This window comes from Corapipo altera, unplaced genomic scaffold, assembly GCF_003945725.1.
Source record: "Corapipo altera isolate COAL_440 unplaced genomic scaffold, ASM394572v1 23, whole genome shotgun sequence".
Lineage (NCBI taxonomy): Eukaryota > Metazoa > Chordata > Aves > Passeriformes > Pipridae > Corapipo > Corapipo altera.
In genome coordinates this window covers 25,190,174-25,216,142 of record NW_020884878.1, presented here as the reverse complement: position 1 = coordinate 25,216,142, position 25,969 = coordinate 25,190,174, and the positions used below count along the sequence as shown (strand labels likewise).

General features: G+C 38.3%; 1 long non-coding RNA gene across 4 annotated transcripts; it reads left to right on the top strand.

Moving 5' to 3' along the window:
• The first annotated feature begins 61 nt into the window (after positions 1 to 61).
• LOC113944637 lies at positions 62 to 25,619 on the top strand. Of its 4 annotated transcripts, none has more exons than XR_003526734.1 (3): positions 62 to 96; positions 23,565 to 23,646; positions 25,500 to 25,619. It is a non-coding gene; the product is annotated as an uncharacterized LOC113944637 (long non-coding RNA). The 4 variants fall into 4 exon arrangements; XR_003526733.1 differs by lacking the exon at positions 62 to 96 and adding an exon at positions 21,590 to 21,608 and having other exon boundaries at positions 23,542 to 23,646; XR_003526735.1 differs by lacking the exon at positions 62 to 96 and adding an exon at positions 21,596 to 21,716.
• Positions 25,620 to 25,969: the final 350 nt, after the last annotated feature.

Genomic DNA, 25,969 nt, shown 5'->3' with positions numbered 1-25,969 from the left:
TGCTATTTTTGGTGTGCTTCATAGAATATTCCTAACTAGGCAGAAGCTAGCTGAATTTACTCCTGTGACACAGAACAGGCAAAAAGCAACCGGGAGGTACGTAAGGAACTATCCTTGTAAATCTAATTGCTTACTTACCAGACTAATTTTCCATTACTTCAACAAAATAAAATCTTGAAGCCTGTTTATTTACACCTATACAATACTAATTGCTATTCCTGCATGAAATTTCAGTAATAAACTATAATCTCCACACAGCACTGCTGTTCTGAGCCTCATGAAAATGAGAACTGAGTTTAGAGAGGAGTACGTAGCTGCAGGCAGAAATGAGCAGAAATGTGATGCTTTGCAAGTGGTTTGATGGTAAGCTGCACACAGTCTTGAGTTGAGAACTGTGTTATTCTGAACATCCCAAGAAAAATTAATGGAATCATGAAAAACTGGAAAATCAGGTAAAGTGCAAAAACTGATATACTTTATTTTACCTCCAACCCACCTAATGACCTCTATGAGGAACAAGCAGGAACAAATGCATCCATGCCAAATAAACAACCGCAGGTGTCAGCACTGATGATCTTCTCTAGTTACTTCAAGCCATCCTAGTTATTTAGAGTAACAGAGGCAATTGGAGAGGTCCAAAGCACCTCTGAGTACTGCCATGTCAGAAGTCTCCCAGCAATTTCAATTCCCTCATTAAAGCGATGTCATTACCATGACCTGATTGAAATTTCTCAAACAATGCTCAGCACTGTGGAGAGGATCACATTATCCAAACCCACCTCAGATTTTTCCAGGTCATTAGCTGAGAATCGCAGTTTCAAAAGCAAACAGAAGTTTAAGAAAATGATTAAAGAAAATGAAAACTTACAAAGTATACAGTAGTTATTATTACACAAAGTTAACTTTTTGAGGTAATGTAAAAAAGAGGAGCATCAGAAGCTGCTAAAGGTGCAGTATATCTCATCATTCACTGTATTTATACTTAAGGGTCAGAACCAGTGCTGTCATTTTTATGCTGGGCTTTCTCATGCATATAGATAACCTCTGGAACTAATATGAGGCTATCCACGTTTTTTCACTTATAATTAAAGGTCATGAATTCTTCTGTAGGGCAAAGCTAGTACGTTTACTCAGACTTCTTCATAAATTGTCCCAGGATCCTAATTTGATGTACTCCGATGGAAAGTGATTAGGGTCAGAGGACTTAAGCTGTATACTAACACATATTAGATTTAAATAATCCTGTCTCATCTCTTCTGGCTCCTATCCAGATTATTTCAACATGTTTTGCTGAGTGAGTTGGTTTGTAAGGTTTAACCAAGTTTTAACAGCATCTAGTGACATTTTACTAGTAAGCAGACAAACCCCAGCAATCTAGGCTTCAAAATGCATCAGTGTTCAATTCTTGGAAGGTTTCACAGGAGACTGAATTTCTCAGAGGAAACTAAGGAAACATGGCTCACCAGACTAGATATTTCAGGCTTTCAATCTATACGTATGTCTGGGTTGTTGCAAATCCCTGTAGAAGAATGAGATATATCCTTTATTTTCTGTGCACTAGCTATTAATGGCAGCTAGTGCCAAGTGAGAAGTTTGCAAAAATCTTATTAAAAAAGACACCACATGAGTAATGCAGTCTGATTGTTTTCTTTGAATTTTTAACAGCAACCTGACAGGATGTGTCAGGGCTCCTTATCTAGTCCTTGCAGCCTCCCCAGAAAATACAAGGGAAAGGTTTTGCTTCTCTTTCTTTCCCCTCCTTTCTCTATCCATATGTTCCTTACCCATTTGAAAACAGTGCATAAATGTAATTTGAGGGAAATTGTGTGTTAATTATGTTAGAAGAAAATAAACTGGAAGAATGTATGAATGGACAGATCACAGGGGCATAATCTATTTTAAATTATCAGCTTAGTGAAACAAACCTCAACAATACATTTAAATTGGATCTCTGGATTCTATTTTTCCCCTTTATTTTTCATGACTCTTCATTCTTGTGACAGTAGAGAGTTATAACGCAATTTTCTTTTTCTTGAAGCTCATTCTAGGCCATTTCACTTGAATGACACTGCAAACCATTGAAAACCCAAGCTCAGAATTTAACAAGGAATTAACAAGCAACTTGAGCAGCATTTCATAAGATTGATCCTTGACATAGAGGATGACCTCTGTGTTGGACGCTGTATATTCCTATCACCTCCAGGTACTTCAAGTATTCAGAATAACTGAATGTTATTCCAGGATCCATGAGGAACACCTGCACCCATTTATTTCCTAATATGATACTATACAGAAATAGTAACCTTGGAAGAAAGTGAAATGTTTCTTTATTCCAATGGAAAAGGAATGCAAATGTACACAATACAACAGAATTTATATATCAACATGAGAAACTACAGACCAGATAAGAGCTTGAAAATGTGTCTGGGCACAGACTGGTGAAAGGTGAACCAGATTGGAGTAATACATTTTCAAGGAGCTGAGCTGGCTGCTAAGGTCTCTTGGCATAATGCAGCATCATAAAAAGAGGCCAGAGGAAGGTATATTTTGTGTTGACTTAAATCCTTAAATACAGCTTCTACTAGTGGTGCCATTAGGTAGGAAACTTTTGCTAGTTTTGCAACCTCTGTTACTGTAAGCATTGAAAACTAAAACAAAGTTCTAGACTCAGACATTCTGGATAACTCTTTATTTGTTCCACATAGCATGCAATAAACCATATTCAGAGGTAATCAGATCCACATACATGTTTATATAAATGTTTAGAGTTCAATACCCTTCTTAAACTAGTAATTTGTCAGAAACATCTAACTTTATGGCTGTTTTCAGTTCAAGCTGTTTTCTTGACAAATCAAGATAAGAGATTCAGGTCTGTTTTCTTATTATACTAACAAGGTTATTTATGTAGAGGAAAAAGAGAGAGAACTCATATAAAGAAGGGAAACATGAGTACAGAGTCAGTCTTTAAAGCTGAGATACAATATCAAACTGCATTGGGACAACAGGGAATTCATGAGGTTATGCTTCTTTACATCTATAAATAAATAGATATTTAAAAAAATATGTTTAATGTTATAAAACTATGATTCAGCAAAGAAAAAGAGCAGTGTGGTGAGATAAAAAGATGATTTATCCCATGGCCACACTGCTTCAAATTGACCGGAGAAAGTAATCTAATCAGACTTTATTAAACTGATTCTGCAGTACATCCTCGATGCCTGGAAGCATAGTCTGAGCTGGTCTGCAGTCTAATCCTGCTTTAGGAGACTTGCCAACTATTTAGCCATTTCGAAGTAGAAACACAGACACATACATTTAATTATTGCAAACAGTTTTAATTAGAAAAAAATGTGAACTTTTGATGATGCCTGGCTTCTGAGAGAATCTATATGCATGACAACAGTATTTAAATAACTCGGAAAAGGTTCATCCATTTTATTCAGAGCAAGCTGTAGCAGATATTGTAGACACACAAACCAGCCTAAAGAGCTGCTGCCAGGTTATATAATCTTTGAGCACTCATCCAAGGCATCCCTGAAGTCAAATGCAGAGGGGAGAAGTGCTAAGGGGTTGGTTTTGCTTTAGCCATTTCCCCCATTGCGTGACAATCACTGCCCTGCAAGCTGACGGTATTGACAGTGACAGTTCCAGACCCATATTGAAAGGGAAGATCCATTTGTGTGACAGAGAGCTTCCTAGAGATCACCAAAAAACATATGCTCAAAAAGTTAGGGCAGAATGTTGCCAGTCTTTGTTTGTGCATGCAGATGTTTAAGTTTCCTCTCCTCATCCTTTGTTTGCTAAGTTCACTCTTAAATAAGTTCTTATGTTTTGTGGTAAAAAGATCACATGGTGAGACCCCATTTTTTCACCGAGCTGAGTCTCATGATAAACGAAGACATGAAGATACTACATTTCATGGACACTAAATCACTACAGGAAGTATTTCATTTCCTTGGAGTGCTGATTTTGGTTGGAGTAGACTTAATTTTCTTCATGTCAGCTGGTAGGTTGCTATCTTTTGCATTTGTGACCAAAACAGTATTGATAACACACCAGTGTTTTAGCTATTGCTAATCAGTGCTTACACAGTATCAAACACTTTTTTGATTGTGCCAAGCAATAGGGCAAGAGGCAATAGGCAGAAACTCATGCCCAGGAAGTTCCACTTCAACATGAGAAAGAACTTATTTACTGTGCAGTGACCAAGCACCATAACAGATTTCCCAGAGAGGTCATGGAGTCTCCCTCCCTGGAGATATTCAAGAATGTTCTGGACACAGTCCAGGGATAATCCTGCTTCAACAGGGAGGTTAGACCAGATGACCCACTGTGGTCCCTTCCAACTCGACCCATTCTCTGATTCTGCGATTTTTCACCCTCACCCTTACAGCAATTAGGCTGCGGGCACACAAGAAGAGGGGACACAGCCATGACAGCTGGCCTCAATTGACAAAAGGAATATTCCATACCACACGATGTTGTACTCAGTAATAAGAAGCTGGGGAAAGAAGAAGAAAGGGTGGGAGGGGTTTTCAGTGTTACAGCATTTGTCTTCCCAAGTATGTGTGATGCATGATAGAGCCCTTCTCTCTTGGCTAAACATGGTTAAATAGCTAACATGGCTAAAATGCTAAACAGCTGCCATGGCTAACATGGCTAAAATGGCTAAACAGCTGCCTGCCAGTGAATTAATTCCTTACTTTGCTTGCATAAACAGATTTTGCTTTCCCTTTTCCTATTATACTGTCCCTATCTCAACCCCCAGGTGTTCTCAGTTTTACGCTTCCAATTCTCCCTCCCATTCCACTGGGGTGAGCAAGCAAGTGCAAGGCTGAGCTGCCAGCCAGGGTTAACCCCCAACACTTGAGCACTGTATCTTCTGCTGTTTTACTGAGGATGGTCAATTGTGATCTGTGCTGTCTCCCCTGACACAAAAATAGTATAGCACAATTAAAGTTAAAAATCCAAGAAGATCCCCACTTGCTGATCACATCTTTCAAGAAATTGCTCTCTATTTTGCCTGCAGCAATGCCATTGTACAATATTACAAATCCCACTTAATTAATAAGTTCTATACTCTTTAATCTATCAGCATACATTTTTCCTCCTGTTATCTCCCTCAGCTGTGTGTTCTCTCACCCTGCACTCTGGAAGGTCATCCGCTCTGTCCTCTTGTGTTTCCAGCTTGATGAATGCTTCTGCAGAAACTCTTGAATCTGCCTACATTTCTTCCTCTCTCTCCTGGGGAATCAATGTGTATAATTCCTCTGATATGTGGAATTAAATATGCGGTATTTCATATGTGGTATTAAATTGTCTTCTATCCTTCTTCTCATCCATCTTCTGTTTGTTCATGACCTTCTGCCCTTCAAGAAACAAATCAGTCATTCTTGTAGAACTGCCAGAGTCTGCCAGGACTCAGATGTTGACTTCTCATTACCTTTCTTTCTTACATCAGTCAGATAGGTCTTGTTATATATGTGTACATAGAAATATTCAAGTCTTGATTTTTCAGGGAGAATAGGATGCAGAGTTCTATGGAAAGATCATTTGCATGTTGCCATGAGGTTTCTGGTAAGACTGTACAGCAGTGCACAAAGACAGTGCATAAATATGAAAACTGACAAAAGTCACAATAAATGGAGGGGTTGGAATCAGCAGCAAAATGTGTGTTCTTTGTTTTCCAGTGCCAGAATGAAGTACTGAATGCCAGAAAGATACTACATAATGAAAATCAAAGTAAGACCAAAGTAGTATCCACACTATAGCATAAGCATCTGCAATTCAGAAACCTTGACCAATAGTAAAGATTTTCTAGAATTATTTAGCTTTTCTGGATTTTCCTTCCCAATTACACTTCTCATTCTTTCTCTGTGATTTCTCTTCATACTGGTCAAAAAGTTTCCAGATTTCTCTTTACCTTTTGTGATGGAGTTTAAATGCTGGTATTCCCCTTACCATGGCCTTCCATTCCACTTCCCATTCTAACTTACTCCACTCACTTATTTCTGTCCACTTCTCACCTCTTTTCACATTGGAGGTTCCTTCTATATTCCCATTTTCTTTACAATGTCTTCTTTTACCTAACCAGTTCTTTCTGTTGCTACAGGGAAGAAAATAATCTTATATTAGTGAAAATCCTATCTTTAGTCACAGCAGTACAGTCCAGTGACAAATGGGACTGCAGTACTGTCCCTCACATGAACTTTGTGAACCATGCAAAATGAGCATGTGTCTGTTCAGAGATGTGATGAGAGTGAAAATCCTACATTGAATCAGCTGGTCTTCATAATTACCATCTATCCTAATCCTAGTGCTGGCAATACTTGTGTTCCCAGAACAGTGTAGCATTATGATGCCTCTCAGTCCTCTTGCTCGTGCATGACATGGGCTGGAAACATTTTTCTCTGCAGTTCCAGCAGTTGCAGTGCTCTAGAAGAGTCATTGGCAGAAGTGAAGAGAGGACAGGAACAGCAATGCATATTACACAGTAAATCTTGAAGAAATGCTGGTTTTGGCCTCTAATATTCTTACTTGGATAATCTGGCTAATGGCAATGGGCTTCCACCATGGTCAATTATGTCTATCATTTCAGTCGTATCTATTTTGTTTTGAAGAGCTTTGTAAATCTTTTCCCCTCCATATGTCTGCAAAACATAAGGATTAGAATAGCTTGATCACCAAAGAAAAAAACAGAAAATAAGGGAAGAATTTTAAGTTTCTCAAACTTTTATTAATTACTGACTATTTTATATGCCTTTCAAGAGTAAAGCATAAAAAGGCAAGTTTAGAACATTGTCAGTGAGCACTGGAAATTACCTGTCAGGTTTTAGCTGCTCTCTGACCCTTCAAACTGCAAGACATGCAAACCCAATATTTCTAACCTGTTCGTTTAAAATTCCTAGGTTTTGTTTGTGCAGTGCTAATCCAGTTATTTTATTTGCTTATTTTTCTTGTATGATGGTCTTGCATTTGGAAGGCTGCCTGAGGAAAGGTGCCTGAAGGAAAAGAGGGAAACCAGACAGTTATAAAAATATCTCGCATTATTTTCACAGCATAAAATGTACAGGCATGATGGCAGGTCTCCCTCCTTTTATCACTGGAGCTGTACAGGAGACCACATCAGTAATGCCCTGGTGTGATCTTTTGTAAGATGTAGATAATGCCATGCTGTGATATTTACGGCATTCTGCACTGTGTTTAGCGGCAGATCTGCTGACAACAGCAAATCTATTCCTGGCCTTAGAGAGTGGAATTCTGCCTACTCACTCTTTCCTCTCTCTGCATTGTCTTCCTCTTGTCACATATGTTACATTTAGACAAAAAAGAACTTTGAATCTGAGTGGAATCTGAGCGCTTTCAGATTTCTGAGTATAGGGTAGATTTGAATTCTTATGTTAGAAGTAACCCTTCTGATTTTAGTATTGGGTAGTATACAGAACCATATGGGACCTAATTTTTATCTGTATTAGCATGAAGCCAAGAACTCACAGCCAATCTGAAAAAACCTAGAACAAGCTGAGAAAAATAGTATGACAAGCAGAAAAATAATGAAAGACACCAGAGTAGAAACCTCTCAAACTCTGATCACTTTGATCTTGAAAGTTTTTATAAGATTGCAGGAAAACTGAACACTAATTCTGAATTTCTTCTATAGTAGCAAATTTTATCTGCTGAAAATTAAGTGCAATTTCTAAACTAGTTTTTCATCTCTGATGGAGAGAAATGGATGGACAATTAATTCTGCAAGTCTCAAGCAACCAGATTTTTGAAGTGGAATGAATGGCTCACCGAAGGCTCCTCTGTCTCTCCATCAACTGCAGATAACTACTTTAGCCTAGACATATGATGTTTATATGTCCCAATGTTTTTATATAACCAAGTGTTCTCAGCCTTTGTGTAAGTTTTATATGCAAAAAACACAGAGCAGGGTACTGTTATGAACCCCACCTTATAGCTATCCCATGTGTCATGTTTTTTTGCATGACTTTTCTCTACCAGGAGAGGTTAAGGAGGAGATCAATTTTAAATTGTTTTTTTCATGATTCCCAGCTTCATAGCTGGGCTTTTACCATGTTATCATTCTTCTCTATCACCAGATTAGTAAATTAACAGACATTAATGATTCCCAAAGCAGTAATACCTCTACTCCATGTGTAACACTCACTAAAAGTGCATTTGGGCCTCCCCAGTCAAGAAGAAAAATTGAACCAACACAGCACTTCAAATGTTGGGAAGAGTTGGACACCTTTTTTTCCCCAGTATCAAAAACATCTAAAAAATGCCTATAGCAGCAATCACTATCCCCATTAGTACTTCAGCACATCTGAAGCAGCTGAAGTGCATAACCAGTAATTTGCATAGCAGTCAGCTTTTAGCTATGAGGAGCTTCAGTTACCACATTTTCCCCTTGCACAAGGCATGAGGATACAACACATTTGTGGCAGAGTAATGTGAGCACTCTCTCCCTCTGCATTGCACGGATGGCTGAGCCCATCATCACTCATACAAGAGTGTATGCAGGTGGAGAAAACTGAGCCTGGACCTTTCAGTCCTTCAAGTGATCAGAGAATGAGAAATTCTTAACTTTTACAGTTTTTCTGCTGGCTGGAAAACTTTTCTACTTGGACGTTTAAATCTTTGGATGGGCAGTCTATAAATTATTGTCAGATAGTTTGTCAGTCAATATTTATTCCCAGTTTCTGATATAAAATTGGGAAGAAAACATGTATTTGTCAAAATCTTCAAAATGTCGATAGCATCAGTGTAATATCAAACCTTTGTATAGGTGTTTATGTAGTTAAGCCCAGGGTAAAATGCAGTTTGTTTTTGAGTATCTACTGAATATATCAATGCCCCAAATCTTCCACACTAACATGACAACTGAGAAATAATTGCTTCCTCCTTTGGATTCACTGACCACAAACTGAACTTCAACTTTCCACAGTATTTTGCTTTGTGATTCAGTTTATAGTGTCTTAAGCACCCTGTGGTACCACTGTGATTCATTGTCTAGCTACACTCAGACAGTCCATCTCACCATACCAGTCTTTAAACAACTATTAGCCTCCATATAAGAAATGTACCTCAAAAGCTGGAGATCCTTCCTCCTTGAAACATCTTCCTTCCAGGATGATACAATTTTTGAAATGTCTACTTTTCAGAATGTTTGTACTATACACCTTTTTACAGCACTTAACCTTGAAGTTCAGCAGGCTTGATATGGTGCCCTTCTACAAACTACAGAAGAACAGAAAATTTCATGAAACATTTTTCATAACCTACAAGTGATATTGTCCAGTAGTCAGTAATTGCACCCACGTGGTGTTCTGATGGTCTTGAAGATGCCAGAGGCAGAAGTTATGCTGTGTGCTTTCAAATGTATGAATGAACCTTGGCTAGTTGCACAATCTTGACAAATCAGGGAAAGCGCAGTGCAAATTGTGTGTTGTATTTCAAGCATCCTCAACTTTTATGATCATTAAGGTGCATTTATCAGCCATAAACTGCAAACAGTGAAGTAGATTATACTCTATAGTCTATTTACCACTTCACACTTGTGTTTCAAAACAGCTGAAATAGATTTCAACTAGGCAGAACTTTCTGCCTTGCATATTTTGTGTATGTGCACACATTGGATGCCATCGTGCTTCCTAGTATCAGCAGTTGCCATCATACTCTTATAAGCTGTCAGAATAATTTTATTTTTAAAACATGGTAATTTAGATATCAGTGTCTGAAGGGGTCAATTCTGTTCTCATGTCTGCTTCATATATGAGTGTCAAGTTATTTCAAATTTTCAAAATTTCTATTAAAGATAATGCTTGTATAAATCTGGTAATGTGAAAACAAATATGGCAAAAAATTACATAAAAACTAGTAGTCTTTTGACTAAAAAAAGTGTATATGATGGGTGTATTATGCAATTTGTGTACAGAAGTGACTATTGTCAAGGTTTGGCCTCACCTTGAATAATGTGTACAGTTTTGGGCACCACAATATAAGAAAGATATTAAGCTATTGGAGAGCGTCCAAAGGTGGGCAAAGATGATGGTGAAGGGCCCTGAGGGGAAGCGGTATGAGGAATGGCTGAGGGCACTTGATTTGTTCAACCTGGAGAAGAGGAGACTGAGGGGAGACCTCACACCAGTCGGTTTATAACTTCCTCACAAGAGGACAAGAGGGGGCAGGCAGTGTTCTCTTCTCTGTGATGACCAGTGACAGGACCTGAGGAAATGGCCTGAAGTTGTATCAGGGGAGGTTTAGGTTGGATATTAGAAAGAGATTCTTCACTCAGAGTGTGGTGGGGCACTGGAACAAGCTCCCCAGGGAAGTGATCACAGCACCAATCCTGGTAGAGTTCAAGAGTAGTGTTTGGATGATGCTCTCAGGCACATGGTGTGATTCTTGGGAATGGTCCTGTGCAGGGCCAGGAGTTGAACTCAATGACGCTTGTAGGTTCCTTCCAACTTGGCATATTCTGTGATTCTGTGATCTTGTCAACATCATGATATTTCCAGAAGGTGTTTTGGATCCAAATCAATAAAATACCTTTCCTCTGATTACTCACGTGACATAAAATTGCACACCATTATGTACACAATAATTCAGTGCACTGAGATTCCTTTACCATTTTTTGGCTGCACTTACATAGCAGGGTGACTGGCTACTTCTGCTGCTTCTCTTGCGAACCATATGGACTGTGGAAAACATTGGATTATACTGCACCTCTTGTCTTCCCTGACCATTCAAGTTTCCTTTTAAAGGAAAGGAGGATGTGGGAGGCATGGTAGGCATGCAGGTATCATTCTGTTATAGAGTCATTTGCCATATAGCTGAATTGCAGACAGTGATTTGCCTGTGAGGACATTGAGGAAAGCAATTTATCTTAAGAATGAACTCAGGTCAGACTTTTCTAAATGGCCACTATCAGGCATCTCAAAAGTGTGTGGTTGCCTTGTCCTTCTGCGCAGACTTGACTGAGTAATAAACGATTCCTTAGATAACAAGAATTTACCTACAGGCTCCATAGGATTCCTATATTTAGCTATACACAATGGCAGTAAAGGAACATAATGTATTTTCCTTCTGCTCCAGTTAGTGTTAAGTGTTATAAAAATTAACAGATACAGACTGCTATATTCCTTGCACCAAAATCTTTGTGGAATGTGACATCACCTTGTGCCTTGTAACTAGTGAGACATTTTTTTCCTCATGTACTTTGTTTCTAAATAAAGTAACAACAATTTTGTCCTCCTCCCTTTTGTCTCTGGTTTCTAATGCTGTGATATTAATAAGGAGTGACATGTTTAAAACCTTTCTTTATACTGGTGGAGAATATTTTTGCAATATATATAGTATAGTGCTTCAAGCTGAGGACATTTTTATGGTGATTTTATGGTGTAAGGCAAGAGAAGGTTTTCCTCACAAAAATAATTGGTCAAACCAGTAGATCATTATAGTAAATTAAGAGAGATAAATTATTTTTATGGACATTTCAAGCAATGTGATTCATTTAACTTCCCTCCACCTGAAGCACAGTGAAAAAGAAGCCTGCCTGATCCATGCACTATTTAACTTGACCAGACCATAGGATTATCTTCAGGCTCAGAGTGGGAATCAGAGGAAGAAAAAATGATTCTGCTCTGATAGCAACAGCTGTTATATCTTAATAAAGAGTTAAATGCTGCTGACCCACCTTCTTCATTTTGCCCTTCCTTGGGATTCTCTTCAATCTGAAGGTCAGTAAATTCCTTAATTATCCAGTGATGATTTCCTGAGGCCTTCCATGCGTATTAGGGGCTGCTATTTACTATTAGGGGTGGCACAAAACCAAATGAGTTTCAGACTCCTCCTCCACAGTTCTGAGACAGACCCTACTCTATTTTTCTCCGTAAGACATGCTATATTTTAGCACCTTCGTCATGAGCTTTGACATCAAGGGACTTCAAGCAGCAGATTCTCAATGTTTCTTTCCTCCAATCTCATCAAGGGAGAAGATGCACAATATTGCAAGAAAATGAACAGTCGAGTCAAGTCAGTGGACAGTAAATCCAGTAACTATCCACACAGCTGATGAGCAAGGTTATATTTTCAGTCCTCTATGCTGAAGGAAGCAAAGTAAACACTTTTTGGAGTGAAAAGAGGAGATAAAGCTATATCCCATCCTAAACTAATCCAATCCTAGAACTTGGACTGTGTACTTAGTAATAAAGAAATGCTAACGTCCAAAGGAATAGTGAAAGTAAACCAGTCCCTGCGCACGGGGGATCTTCTACTTTGCACTTTCCAGTGGCATTCCTCAAGGACATAATTGCACCTTTTGATTTAAAAATGAAGGCACGTAATCTCCATCTCATTAGTAATCATATGCTTTTTGATCATGTGGAAAAGAACATCATCATTCTACGCTGCAGAAGGAGACCAGCATTAAAAACAGTGACACAAGTGGCTTGCTTTTCTGTATTTAGTTTTCTTGTATTCTCTTCAGGTTTCCAAAGTTGTTTTTGTAAAACTGAACTTGTGCTCATTTTTTCAAATAATCTGGTTAAGAAGATCTATCATTAGTTGTGCAATATTTTCATGCATTTACTTCTAGAATCAATGCTTATTAATAATCAGAAAGTTCTTTGGTAGGTCCACTTTGGAAAATACAGTAATATCCTACTGACCAGAAACACTTGTGAGTTGCTGACTTGCTATCCTGGATTTTTATTTCACCTTAAAAAACTGAGATTGTCCGTGCTGTTTAAAAACATATGGTCTTACAAAGAGGCTAAACACTGTGGAACAATGGAGATTTTTCCCACAGCTGTTGAATAACTGGGTGTTATTTTAGCATGTTATTTTGACCTTTCATGTTTCCTAGTCTAACTCTGTAGGAAAAGTGAGAGTGTTCTAGCATGATCTCATTCTTGAATCCGTTCTTAATTCTATAAGATGTCAAATCATCTTTTCTGAAATAAAATTTTCCTCTGTGAGTTGAAAGTGAAGGCTCTGTATGAAACAGCTTGTTCCTTTCCTGTAAGTTTTTCTTCCCTATCTGGTATATTGAATTTTCGCAGAAAAATTTGATATTGGAGTATATGAAATTATTTGGCCTTTAGGTGGTGTTTTTATTTTTTCTACAAAAGCACTTTGCTGCCTAATAAAAATCTGAATTGTAATATTTAGGACTACACAGACCTTTTTTTTCTTCCAGAGTACACAGAAGGATCATTCGACATGTGTTGTCTGTTAGACTGGCTTGGAACAAATGAATGAGAAGTGATTCCATGTTTGTTTGTGCTGAAGTTGCCACATTTCCAAAATACTCTGTGCAAATATTACATGGCACGCACATCACTATGTAAAAGTGTTCCTGAAAAAATTTAGTCAGATTTTCACAGAATTCAGAAAAATTGATTTTTTGTGGTTTTTTTGGGTGATAAGGCATACAGTTATGACTGAACGGTCCTGAGCTGATTTTTTTTATCCATTTATTTGCATCATCTGTCCAGTGTTTTCCTACAGTATCATATTGACACAGAAGGAAAGAAAATAGATTTTCAAACCTCTTCACTCAAAATAAGTCTCAATCCATTTTCTGCTCAGCCTGCATTTGTCCTTGGGACAGCCCTGACCCAGATGCAACACCTTACACTCCTTTTCTTGAGTTGTGTCATGTTCTTTTTTTGTATCTCATTAAGGTTGTAGCAGGGAAGGATGCTGAAACTGAAACCGATAAAAGCTCAACACAAACAATATTTATTACCAAGAGGTGGCCAACAAAATGAAAAACCCAAGAGAGAGGAAGGAGGAGAAAAAAATAAACCCTCAGTATGACTCCCCCAGTCACCCAGGTGCTGCTTATGAAGTTGTCTTATGGACCCAGAATGCCTAGAATTACCCATAGCAGAAGCTGCGTTCTCAGAGTGTCTGCAGGCTCACAAGATAGCGGGTGTCCTCAAAAAAGGCAACCCTGTCCTTTGATGTGAAGCTTGTGTTTCACCCACCATGAGCTGTCTGCTTATTATCCAATTTGCTGGTGATGACTACCTGGGCAGGTGTGGTCAGCACCGCCCAGATAGAGGCTCTTGGTCCCTCCCCCATTACGTAAGTGGTGCCCCCTCTGCACATGCGTGGGTACTTTGGAACTTCCCCATGCTTGCACGCTATACCTCAGGGGGTCTTTCCTAAATGAGTCTTGGGGCGTACCTCATCACCCTCCTCTTCACTTTTATCTTCAAATACCCTTGGAGGGCCATCAGGCAATAGTAAGATACCAATTAAGTATACTTTATACAAGATTCTCCCTTCTAGGACAAAGTTCTAGTCTATCAGTGCTTGTTTTCTCATAACTTGGTAGGAAAAGAATAAACTTTCACAAGTGGTTGGGCCAACCAAAGACCAAAAAAAATAGTAGCATCTAATTAAGCATGAATACAAAGATATACAGAGAAGCTTGGATGTTTTATTTTTTTGTGTTTTTTTCCAAAGGACTTTGTCACTGGGATCTTTAGGAATGTGGAGTCTTTTCCTCCACTTTCTTATAACACTGTACAGAGAAAATTCTGGACATGAAGTGAAGGAACAAGTTATTAACAAATATCTAATAGGCCCTTTTGGAATAGAACCCTTTATAAATATGAATTTTCTCAGCTTTTTCTCTTTCTTATTATTTTTGTTACTGCTTCTGCTATCACCCTTAAATTTTTCTAGGATTGTGAGGACCTGAAAATGTAGCATACATTCCTGTAGTACTGAAAGTATACTTTATTTTCAAATATGAAAATGAAAGTTTTCTCTCATTATGGTTACTAATATTAAAAACCTTTCTTTAGGCCATTACTCAAAAAAAAAAACCACTTAGAGAATATTAGTGATAGGAAATAAAATTTCAGTGCAGCCAGGAGAACTCAGGAGAACAACAAAGCTAGTGAAGGGTCTACAGGACAAGTAGTGAGGAGTGGCTGAGGGAACTGGGACTGTTTAACCCAGAGAAAAGAAGTCTCTGGGAGACCTTGTTACTCTCTACAACTCCCTGAAAGGAGGTTATGGATAGGTGGGAGTCTGTCTCTGCTACAAGATAATAACAGATAAGGGAAGAGGAAAAGGTCGCAAGTTGTGCCAGAGGAGGTGTAGATTGGATATTATGAAAAAATTTTCACCAAAAGGGTTGTCAAGCATTGGAACAGGCTATCCAGGGAACTGGTAAAATCACCATCCATGAAGGTATTTAAAAGACATGTAGATGCGGCTCTTAGGGACATGGTTTAGTGGTGAACTTGGTAGTGACAGGTTTATGGTTGGACTCAATGATCTTAAAGTTCTTTTTCAACCTAAATGATTCTATGATACTACGGTATTTTTGTTTTCTCAAAATACCACTTGATATCTTTGCAAATGTGGTCATCCAGAATTTAGGCGGATTAATCTTTGCTAGGAAAGAATTAGCTGGATGCATTTTATGGTAGTTTGTATCTAATTCCATTTTGTACCAAAATTCAACTCTTTGATTTATGTAATAACCTTCTAATTTAATTTTTTGCAGTTTACATGATAAAATAAAAACCACCCATTACAGATCTTAGCATTTAAATAAATTGACATCATTAAAATGTCAGCTAAAACTTTGACAGGGGTTATATCAGTTTTTGCCATGGCTAATCCTACATCCTCTTAAAGAATAGAGACTGAAATTTCACCAAAGGAAAAAAACCCAGGTATTATTGGAATCCTTTTCATTAATTTCCCTGTTAGTCTCAAGCTTCTTTAAGCCCTTCTCTAGGTCTGTGCCAGTTTGAACTAGCTTGTGCAGTGATTTCTCTTCAGTCATTTATCTGTACCTGAACAATGGCCATGTGAGGTGCTAAGGAGGTTACTATCAGAGATCCTGTCTCTTGCCAAGTTCTTACACAGTTTTCTAAACCACTGGAAGACTCTGTAGTAATTTAGTGGTATCTTACACACAGATAATATCACTAAATACTCAGGACAATGGAGAGTCTGGTTGATGCAGTTCTTTCATCCAAAGTACTTGGAAGAATTTGAATTACTGTATGTAATTCAGGTGCTGGTAGAACATATTCCTGGTGTTTAGCAAACAAAATCTCAGTACACATTAGATTTTTTAATGAAAATAAGGCAGTCTACGTGAATACCTCAAAAACTCTAGGTCTCTAAATAATTACCTTCCAATATATACTCTGTAGTTTTTTTCTCCTCTGTTTGTTTGTCACAAAAGAATGAAAGGAAAATTAAGTGGTTTTCTTCAGGTTATTCCCCAAAGTATATGATAGCACTTGGTGAACATCAACAGTTTTTTCCAACTTCCCTGTAATTAGCCCCGCCTGTAAACGTTCTAAACAGAAGTCTCTTTATTCTATTGTTTTCATTTAATAGAGGAAATATATTTACAATAATTGCAATATAAGCATATATTAGATAAACCACATGAATGTGGGGTCAGGTTAAAGACTATTTCAGATATATGCAGAAAAAAGTGATGAATTAACACAACAAATAAAATACCTTTGTTTTTGTAATTAAAATCCCAGCTGTTTAAAAGTATCATCGCCATAATATCTGCTCAAGATATTATACATGTTCTTTGCCATCAATTTTTTAATAAGTGCTTATGTAAGGAAATGTGATGGTTTAAAAAGAAAAAGGTCTTCTTTCCCCTTTCCTTTCTACGGCCTTAAATGGATCAGAGTAAATATCAGACATATTTCAGTTAGAGGAACAAGAACAGCAAGAATAAACAGTGGAAGAAGACAGTGTTTATGCTTTACGTGTAATGCTGCCAAATCATCTGCTAGTTGCCCTTTTAATAACCTCTTTTTTTCACTTCTGCTAAAAATACCTAAAAAGCCCTCGGTGAAGCCATAATTTAACAAAATTCAATATCCTGTAAGAAACAACAGGTTTAGGTGTCCTCAACCGTGTCCTAGAAAAGCCAAAAGAACATGAACAATCTACAGTATTTCTCTGTTGCAATTCTTTGCCAGACAAAATCAGCAGAGATTTTAAATCTTCTCCTGCAAATGTTAACCCCACAACTGACAAATCTCAGGGGAGAATATTTGATGCTTTCCACTGACTTTAAGAATAGCTCAAACATCATTTTTCTCTGCTAGCAACTGGTACACTAAAAATAAAGTGGCACATTGGAGATTAATTTTATTTGAATGTACACAGTTTTATGTGTAATGCTTAGATACTTGAAAGCTGATGGGGGAATCCTTTAACAGCAGATTGAAACAGAATAATGAGTAGTACGTGGTAAGGCAGAGGGCAATGGTTCAAGTCTGATCTCTGTCTTCATTCAAACTTCCTATCCTTACTACACAGCTGGAAAACAGTCTAGAATACAGACCCTGATTTTCAATTATTGGTGCTATGTCAAGGTAGCAAAAGAATGCACTTACAGTTGTTTGGGATTTAGATCAAAATAATGCAATTCAACCTTTTATGCATTTCATGGTATTTCTGTTTAATCAACTTCCACATTTTCCCACAAGTACCCATGGAAGAATTTTTGCAGCACTTTCTACAAGAAAGTAAAAGCATTTTAAAAATTTGCTATGGTCTACAATAGGTGATTTTTTTTTTTACCAGTTGTAACTGAATATTATGGTGTGTCTATAAGCAATTATTCATTCCCATAAATCAAAGACATAATTTATCACATAAGATGTAAATTTACTATAAAATTGGGTTCTGACAGCAATGTTTGTGCGATCTTCAAGATAGCTTTGCCTAGGAAAATATTATAAAAAAAATGAATAATCAGAAGCAGATTATGTCTTTTGTTTGCTTAATCCCTCAGAACAAATGCTCAAATCCCAAATGTCTAATCTGTAGCTTGATTTATGTATTGAAATTCTAGCATCACAGTCAGCTCTTTGATGTGCACAGATCTATGCATTAACTTAGTCAACCAGACTGTTCAGTTAGTTGAACAATTCACGTTGCAGGTGCACAGACTCCAAGACAGGTGAGAGCAGTCTGCTTTGGTCTGCCAAATGCAGAGACATTTTTTCAACATCTATAAAAGTAACCACATTCTCATCACACAGATCTTGAACTACTAGATGTGAGTGAACACAAGCTGACTTCATGTAGAGGCAACCGAGATGTGTATGTACCACAGCACCTTAGGTTCTAGTGGAATATACTATGTGAGATGCTGCATAGTAAAGAGATGGTCATATCACTACTAGATTCTCACCTCCGTGACCTCATGTCCTCCCGCCTCCAAGACAATAAACCTTCTTGGAATAGGGGATAATGGAGAATTGAACACAGGTACTGAGCTGACCCTTTGTACACCAGGCTGAGGTAGCTGGAACCCTTTCTTAACCCATGTATTTAATTTTCTTCTTATTCTGTTCCTGCCAAATAAGGAACGGACTACAAGGCTGTACTGCTTTGATGGTGATGCTGGAGACTTACTGCATCATTCTGGCTGGAAATACGTGGAAGATCCTTCTCTCAGAGAGCCATTACCAAGTCGAGCACTTTGATCATGCAGGGAAGGGTACAAGGAAGCAGCCTGGTTCACCAACTGCAAGGGAGACAAATCAGCATGGTTGAAAACATGCAGCTGCTCTTCCAGAGCTGCTCCCATCTTCTACCACATTTACTTCGATGCTGATGAACTTTTTATCAGCTTTATCTTCTAAATTCTATCCTTGCTAAACCCAGTTCCATTCCACTTTCTATGCCTGCAGTCTTTCCTTCAAAAATCTGCCTACAGCAGAAGTCTTGCACATGATGGAGGCTGGGCCTCTAGCTGCCTAAATTGCTTTATATTTGCCAACCTTTGTCACTCATTTCCCTCATCTCCTCTCAGCATTTATATTTTATATTTTTTGGTAGTAATATTCAGAATGTCAGTACAGACACTTTGTATTTTCAAGTTTCCACATCATACCTGGCCCTGTGGCTGGTATTCACTAATCTACAAATACTCTAGCTCCAAAACACACGCCGGATTTTAGGCTCTGGGCTACTGAAGCCTAAACCTGTCATGAACATGACGTATATAGCTACCAGAGGCACCAGGTTCTGAATATTCAGTAACGCTAAAGCAGTATGTCGCATGAGCTCTGTGCTGTAAGCATTATTTATAGTTCACTTGTGAGTCAATTGTTTGCAGCATTTTCTGGAGGTAAGTAGGGTTTTCAACCTTTAAAAGTAGATGGTAACAATAGGCATAAGTATTATCTTACATACATATATAGATGAGTACCTACCACACAGCTGCAGTTATAGCCATCTGAACAGAAGCAAACAGCTGCATCAGCATGGTACAGATGGGTTGATCACAGTGGTTTCAAATGTCAGGGGGTACATGAAATTGTATTTCTTTTCTCATCAGTTTTGGCCATTTCATCACATGACATTGAAGGCATATCTGCCAAGTTATAAGGGACTGGCTCATGCTTCAGTTGTTCAGCCATGTACTGATCCAGCTATTAAAATTATTAGAGAGATACCTCTGCCCAAATTAAGGTGCAAACGATACCATATGCTGAAGCCAATAGTATGGATTTTTATTTAACAGTAAATGTGAGTTTAAAAGAGATAGTGAGAAATAGGAAAAGGGGGAATGAGTGGAGAAAGAGTGACAGGTAGACAGACAAAGTAGACAAGTATCACAACTCTGTGGATTTGGACAGCATCCCACTGATCTTCTTCTTATGATCTTGGTGGTGAGGGTTCCAGTTTTGTTGAAGTCTGGATCTGTTGGGGGAAGCCCAGGGTGGTGAGGAAGGCCCGTGAAACAGAGTCCATAGGGGTTTTATTTTACTTAGGGTAGGTGGGAATGCCCTGGTACCCACCATGGGGCAGGGAGTTTTACACTGGATGATGTCATACTGGATCATGGGACATTTCAGGAGTCTTTGACACTTTCTAAGACTTTACAGCTTCCTGTTAGCTCAGCTCAGTTGAGTCCATTATGGGCCACCATAGCCCATCAGCAGAGATGAATACTTTGAACCCTCGTGTGAATATTTGGTACTGTCCTGGAGAAGAGTTATCACAGCTGAGTCATTTGTGTAAGGACAAAAAAATCCACTACCCTACCTCACAGCATTTGCCTCTTTCCTTATCTTGTTCAACACCCAGCTTGTAGCTCCAGGTGTCAGGTGTGCCCACCTTCAGCATCTGGGTGGTTACTTGGCACATCATTAGCTTGCACCTTGATTGTTTGAGCCATCAGCATTCCAGTCTCTCACATTTGTGGATACATTCTTCCCTTGGAATAATTGGACAAGAGTACCACCATTATCTTATCTCAAGCTCCTCTTCACAGTCCGAATTAGTAGGCATATTTGGGGAGGAGTGGGCTTCAGTTAGAGGTTACTTCTTTGAACAGTTTCCTACAGTGGACAGAAGTCTTTCGGTGATCTTAACAATGTTTAAGCCATTAACCATTTCAGTCTCTCACAGAGTGGAAAGCTCAGCTTTGTCTATTCAGCCTTCTACACCCTCTTTGGAAGTCATGCCAGAGATTGGGAGTAAGGAGATATTTTGCCTTCTTCTGAAATGTTTGCAGTTAAGTACTCTTCATATATAAACTAAGTTCTGTAAGCGACCTAGATATTTTTTTCCTACAAGGACAAAAATATGGCAATCTTACCAAAGACAGCAGAAATAATACAATGTTGACTAAGTGTCAGAGAAAGGGATTCAATATGGATTCAAAAAGAATAACATGTAAATATATTTTTGTTATATATATGTATATCTAATGCTTGAAAACACATTTTTTTCCCCAGTACTCTATTGAGAACCTTAAAGTGAATTTCTTGAAATACCTGACTCTGAGGAGATGTGTAACTTCAAGGCCTTAGAGTAGTTACAAGGTTTTCATTCATAGCAAGATCTGCCACCCTAAAACAAGTGAGGCACTCCATAACTTTATTCTTGTTTTTCAGCACTGGGTAGATAATGAACAAAATTATTTTCATAATTTGATTTAACATAAGGTTGAAAAAATATATTTTAATAACTTACGAGGCTTACGTTACAAAAAGACTATCACAAAGGGATCCTAATGGGTTCTAAATTAGTCCTAACATCTAGAAATACTTTCTAGCCACCTAACTCATCCCGATGTGATTATCTGTTTCTGTGGGACATTTCCTGTTATTAAGATATTTTTTAAGGCTTATTTTTACATGAGGACACATTTTTGGATAAGGATAGAAATGTCTAAACTGGTTCTTTTTGTCACACTAAGTTATCGTCACAAAAGCACTTTAGGGAGGATAAGTTCTGAGTAACACAGTCTAGGTTTGGGCTAAAATCAGGCTAGTTCTAATAAAAATCTCCAAACTGAGACTAATTATGTATGAATGGGATCATCCTTGCATTTTGCAGAACCAAAATCTGACCTAGACCATGCAAAATGAATATCAGTTGCAGTTATAGCCAGCTGGACATTAGATGGATTAAATGACTGAAAATATTCTCAGAGGAATTCTGAGGGGGGAGAATTATGAGTTATCCTAATTTTTGCCTTCTAATTGTTGCAGCAAAACCAGAAAATATTTGTTTCAGCAACCATTCTCTACCCAAATCCTCTTATTTCAGGAGAACACTGGAATGCTGTAAGTGTCAGGACGGATAACACCTTCACATGTATGCTGCTCGCTGACCTCAAACTGCATGAATAAAAGGCCAAGAGAAATCGTGGTGGAATAAGATGCAGTGTTTTAGTAAGGAATACATGATTTATATTTTTTGGCATTATGCCACTCTGTTCAGAATTAAGGGATGGATTATTGTGGATTTGTTTTCTTTCAGGAATTAGGGCTGGCCCTGGCTTAGCTTCAGTACTGCAGAGGTATTAACTGCAATGCATTTCTGTCTTACAGCTTCATCCCATTTAGCCATTGTGACTTTGGAGTGACTTCCAAAGCAATCCAATCAGAATGAGTTGGCAGATTAATGTTAACTTTCATGTCAGGACTGAAGGCAATGAGAAATGAAAATGCTAAAAGAAGAGGCATTGCACCAGCCCTACTGTAGCTAAAAATAAAACCTAACTGTCTCATGTGAGCTAATGAGCCTTTGTTTAATTTACAAATGGGTAAGCATTAATAAACTACCTTTCTGTATATTAATCACTCTCAAATATTTAAATAAAATTGATGCTATATCCCCTGGGCTGCCTTTAATTCATGTAAAAATTTGGATTATCAGAGAAGTTTCCTTGGCAGACACCTAGTTTGTGGTAAATTTTATATTGCAGTTCCTCAGGAACAATATTGGAAAGATTAGAAGAGATTCACTATTTCACCTTTTGTTTGGGCAATGGTTCAATATGTGCTTTTCTCCTTGTAAAAAATCATTATGGAGTAGGTTGATACATTTTAGGAATCAGAGGCCAAGGAGGGAGTTTGGAACAGCATAAATTACACACATCCCAATATAATTGGAATATTTATTCTAATTGAAACATCAAAAATCAATGATCAGTACAGCTCTTTGGCAGAACTGTGTAACAACAAATAAGAACCTGTATTGTCATATGTGACTCAAGTTTTTAGTCTAACACATTTCACTCAATCTAATAACTTAATTTCCATCTCAGTTGGAAAATACTTCTTTCTTCTCACCTGAGTTGTAGCAGTTGTGGAGATGGATGACTTTTGGTCATGAGACCTTTTGTTCTCGTGACATTTGAATGCTGTATATGATTAAGCCTAGTTTTGGATTTATAGTTTCATAATTTCTGTTCAAACAATGAAAAAACATGGTACTTCTGGATTTCTGGTTGAACATCTTCTACTGACTGGTTTAAATTATATATGGCAAACAGCAAACCTGAAACATGTTTTTCAGCCATAGTTGGTGGCTTTAGAGAGCTGTTTCTTCAGTAGAACTTGTAAATCTTAGATTAAAAAAAATAGTTAAACCTCAGCAATATAATTATACCCACAAGATATTATCTATCTTATCTTAGCCAGTATGTTTTTAACATTAACACAATATATTAGCATTAAAGTACTGATCAGAACTAGCTCAAATTTTTTTCTTCTCAGATCTGTAAACAAACCTTGTGAGTTCTTTGTCATAATCAAATAAAACAGTTTGTTGTTTTTCTTTTAACATCAAAGATATTTTCTTTTCATCGTGACATTTTTTCTGTTTCTTTGTTACCCATTTTCCTATATGTTAGAATACAATTTAAAAAAATGGTCTTCCTCTCTTTCTCCATACAATTTTAATAACCCCTTGCTTTAATATGTAAATACACTTCTCTCAGTACTGTATTTGTTCCAAGATCCAAACATGTTCTTTTATTCACAGTAGAATGGAAGTCTCTGCATTTTTGCATGCCCACTTATTTTACTTCTTTTAAGTTGGGAAATGCAGGACAGAAAAAAACCTAAATAATAAAAATTCCAGACAATGGAACGTTGGACAAAAAGGACAAATTATTGCTCTGATAACTTCTCATACTCATGTACTCACACAGATGCTTTATTAAAAATATAGTGACACATTAAACAGCAAATAATATTAATATTTCTATAGACTGACGGCTGTACTAAACAGAGAGAAGACCTATGTAGTCAAGAGGATGGACTGCAAGACAGAGACTGTGGGAGCAAGTTCCCTTCCACTGTAAGAGATGATCAGGTTTGTGACCACCTGAGGAACAGGGATATATGTAAGTCTTCAGCACCTAATGAGATGCATCCCAGAGTCCTGAGGGAACTGGCTTATGTGGTTGCCAAGTCACTCTCCATGATACTTGAAAAGTCATGGCAGTCAAGTGAAGCCCCACATGACTGGAAAAAGGGAAACATTGTACCCATCTTTAGAAAAGGTAGAAAGGAGCTATGAGTCTGGGAACTATCAACCTGTCAGTCCTCTGTACCTGAGGTGGTCTTGGAACAGATACTTCTAGAAGCTCTACTAAGGCACATGGAGAACAGAAATGTGATTCAAGATAGCCAGCATGGCTTCACCAGGGGGCAAGTCCTACCTGATCTACCAAGTGGCCTTCTATGATGGGGTAACTCCATCAGTGGACAAGCGAAGGGCTATGGAGGTCATCTGTCTGAACTTCTGTAAGGCCTTCGATGTGGTACCCCACAATATCCTTCTGTCTAAATTGGAGAGAGAAGGATTTGACAGATGGACAGTTTAGTGGCTGAAGAATTGCTTGGGCAGTCGCATCCAGAGTGTAGTGGTCAATGGCTAAGAGTCCCTATGGACATCAGTGACAAGCGGTGTCCCTAGGAATCTCTTCTGGGACCAGTCCTAATTAATTAATTAATTAATTAATGTCTTCATTAATGACACAGACAATGGGATGGAGTGCACCTTCAGCAAGTTTACAGGGGACACCTGCAAAGCTGAGTGGTGTGGTTGATACACCTGAAAGATGTGATGCCACCCAGAGGGACCTGGAAAAGCTGGAGAAATGAGTGTATGGGAATTTCATGAGTGACCAAGTGAGAGGTGTTGCACCTGTGTTGGGCAAACCCCTGGTATCAGTACAGGCTGGGGGATGAACAGATAAAGAGCAGCCCTGCCAAGAAGGACTTGGAGGTGCTGGTGGATGAGAGGCTGGACATGAGCTGGCAATGTGATCTTGTAGCCCAGAAAGCCAATTGTGTCCTGGACTGCATCCAAAGCAGTGTGGCCAGCAGGTCAAGGGAGGGTATTCTGTCCCTCTGCTCTGTTGAAACCCCACCTGGAGTACTGCATCCAGGTTTGGGGATCCCAACATAAGGACATGAACCTGCTAGAGGAAGTTCACAGGAGGGCCACAAAGATGATTAGAGGAATGGAGCACTTCTCCTATGAGGAGAGAGAATTGGGATTGTTCAGCCTGAAGAAGAGAAGGCTCTGGGGAGAGCTTATTAAAGCTTTCCAGTACCTAAAAGGGCCTACAAGAGAGCTGGAGAGGTCCCTTTTTACAAGGGCGTTTCATGATAAGACAAGGGGTACTGGCTCTAAACTGAAGAAGGGGAGGTTTAGATTAGATATAAAGAAGAAGCTTTTTACAGTGAGAGTGGTCAAACAGAGAAACAGACTGCCCAGAGAAGTTGTGGGTGCCTCATCCCTGCAAATGTTTAAGGCCAGGTTGGATGGGGCTCTGAGCAACCTGGTTTAGTGAAAGGTGTTCCTGCCTACAGCAGGGAGGTTGGACTAGATGACCTTTAAAAGGTCCCTTCCCAGTCAAACTATTCTATGATTCTATAATAGGCACTAGAAAATTCAAAGCTAGACTTCTCCATACTTACCATATGCAATTATTCTAATGAGAACAATCTAGGCTAACAATATTGTTAATAAAATGTCATCTGCAAATGTTACTGACATTTTTAGGAAGGTCAAAATATGAAAAAAATTTAGAAGTGCTGTCTCTAAGACCAGTTAAATTTCAAGAAAAAAGTCACTACATGCAGTTTGTTAAATACGAACTATCCAATGCATTTCCCCTACTTCCACTCTTGGCTTCTTTGATTCTTTTTTTGCAGAGTGGACCTGCTTTACTCTGGAGGTGGTTGCTGTTAGCTATGGATTCACAAGGGATGTCAAGGTGGTGGATGACTCCTGCTGCAGCATTTTGGCTGATGCCAGCAGAACTTGGACAGGCAGAGTGATGCAGCTCTTACATAATACCCCAAGGTTAAAAGCTGATTTTTTTCCCATTTCCAGCAGCACTCAGCTTACATTTCTTGTTCTACATTGTCATAGAATACTAAATGTCAAACTTGACACTACTGAAGTACTGAATAATAGCCACTTAATGCTAAGGAACCTCAACCTACTTAATCTTTAGGTAATATAAGCTGGACTAACCAATTGCATTTCTGGAATATTTTTCTGCCGTTTTTTCAATTGCTTTTTCTTTTTCTCTAAGTTTCACCAGCTATGTACAATGGTGATATTTATAGCGAAAAATTAACTTATTCAAATACCATACTCCGTAGTACATGTTCATAAC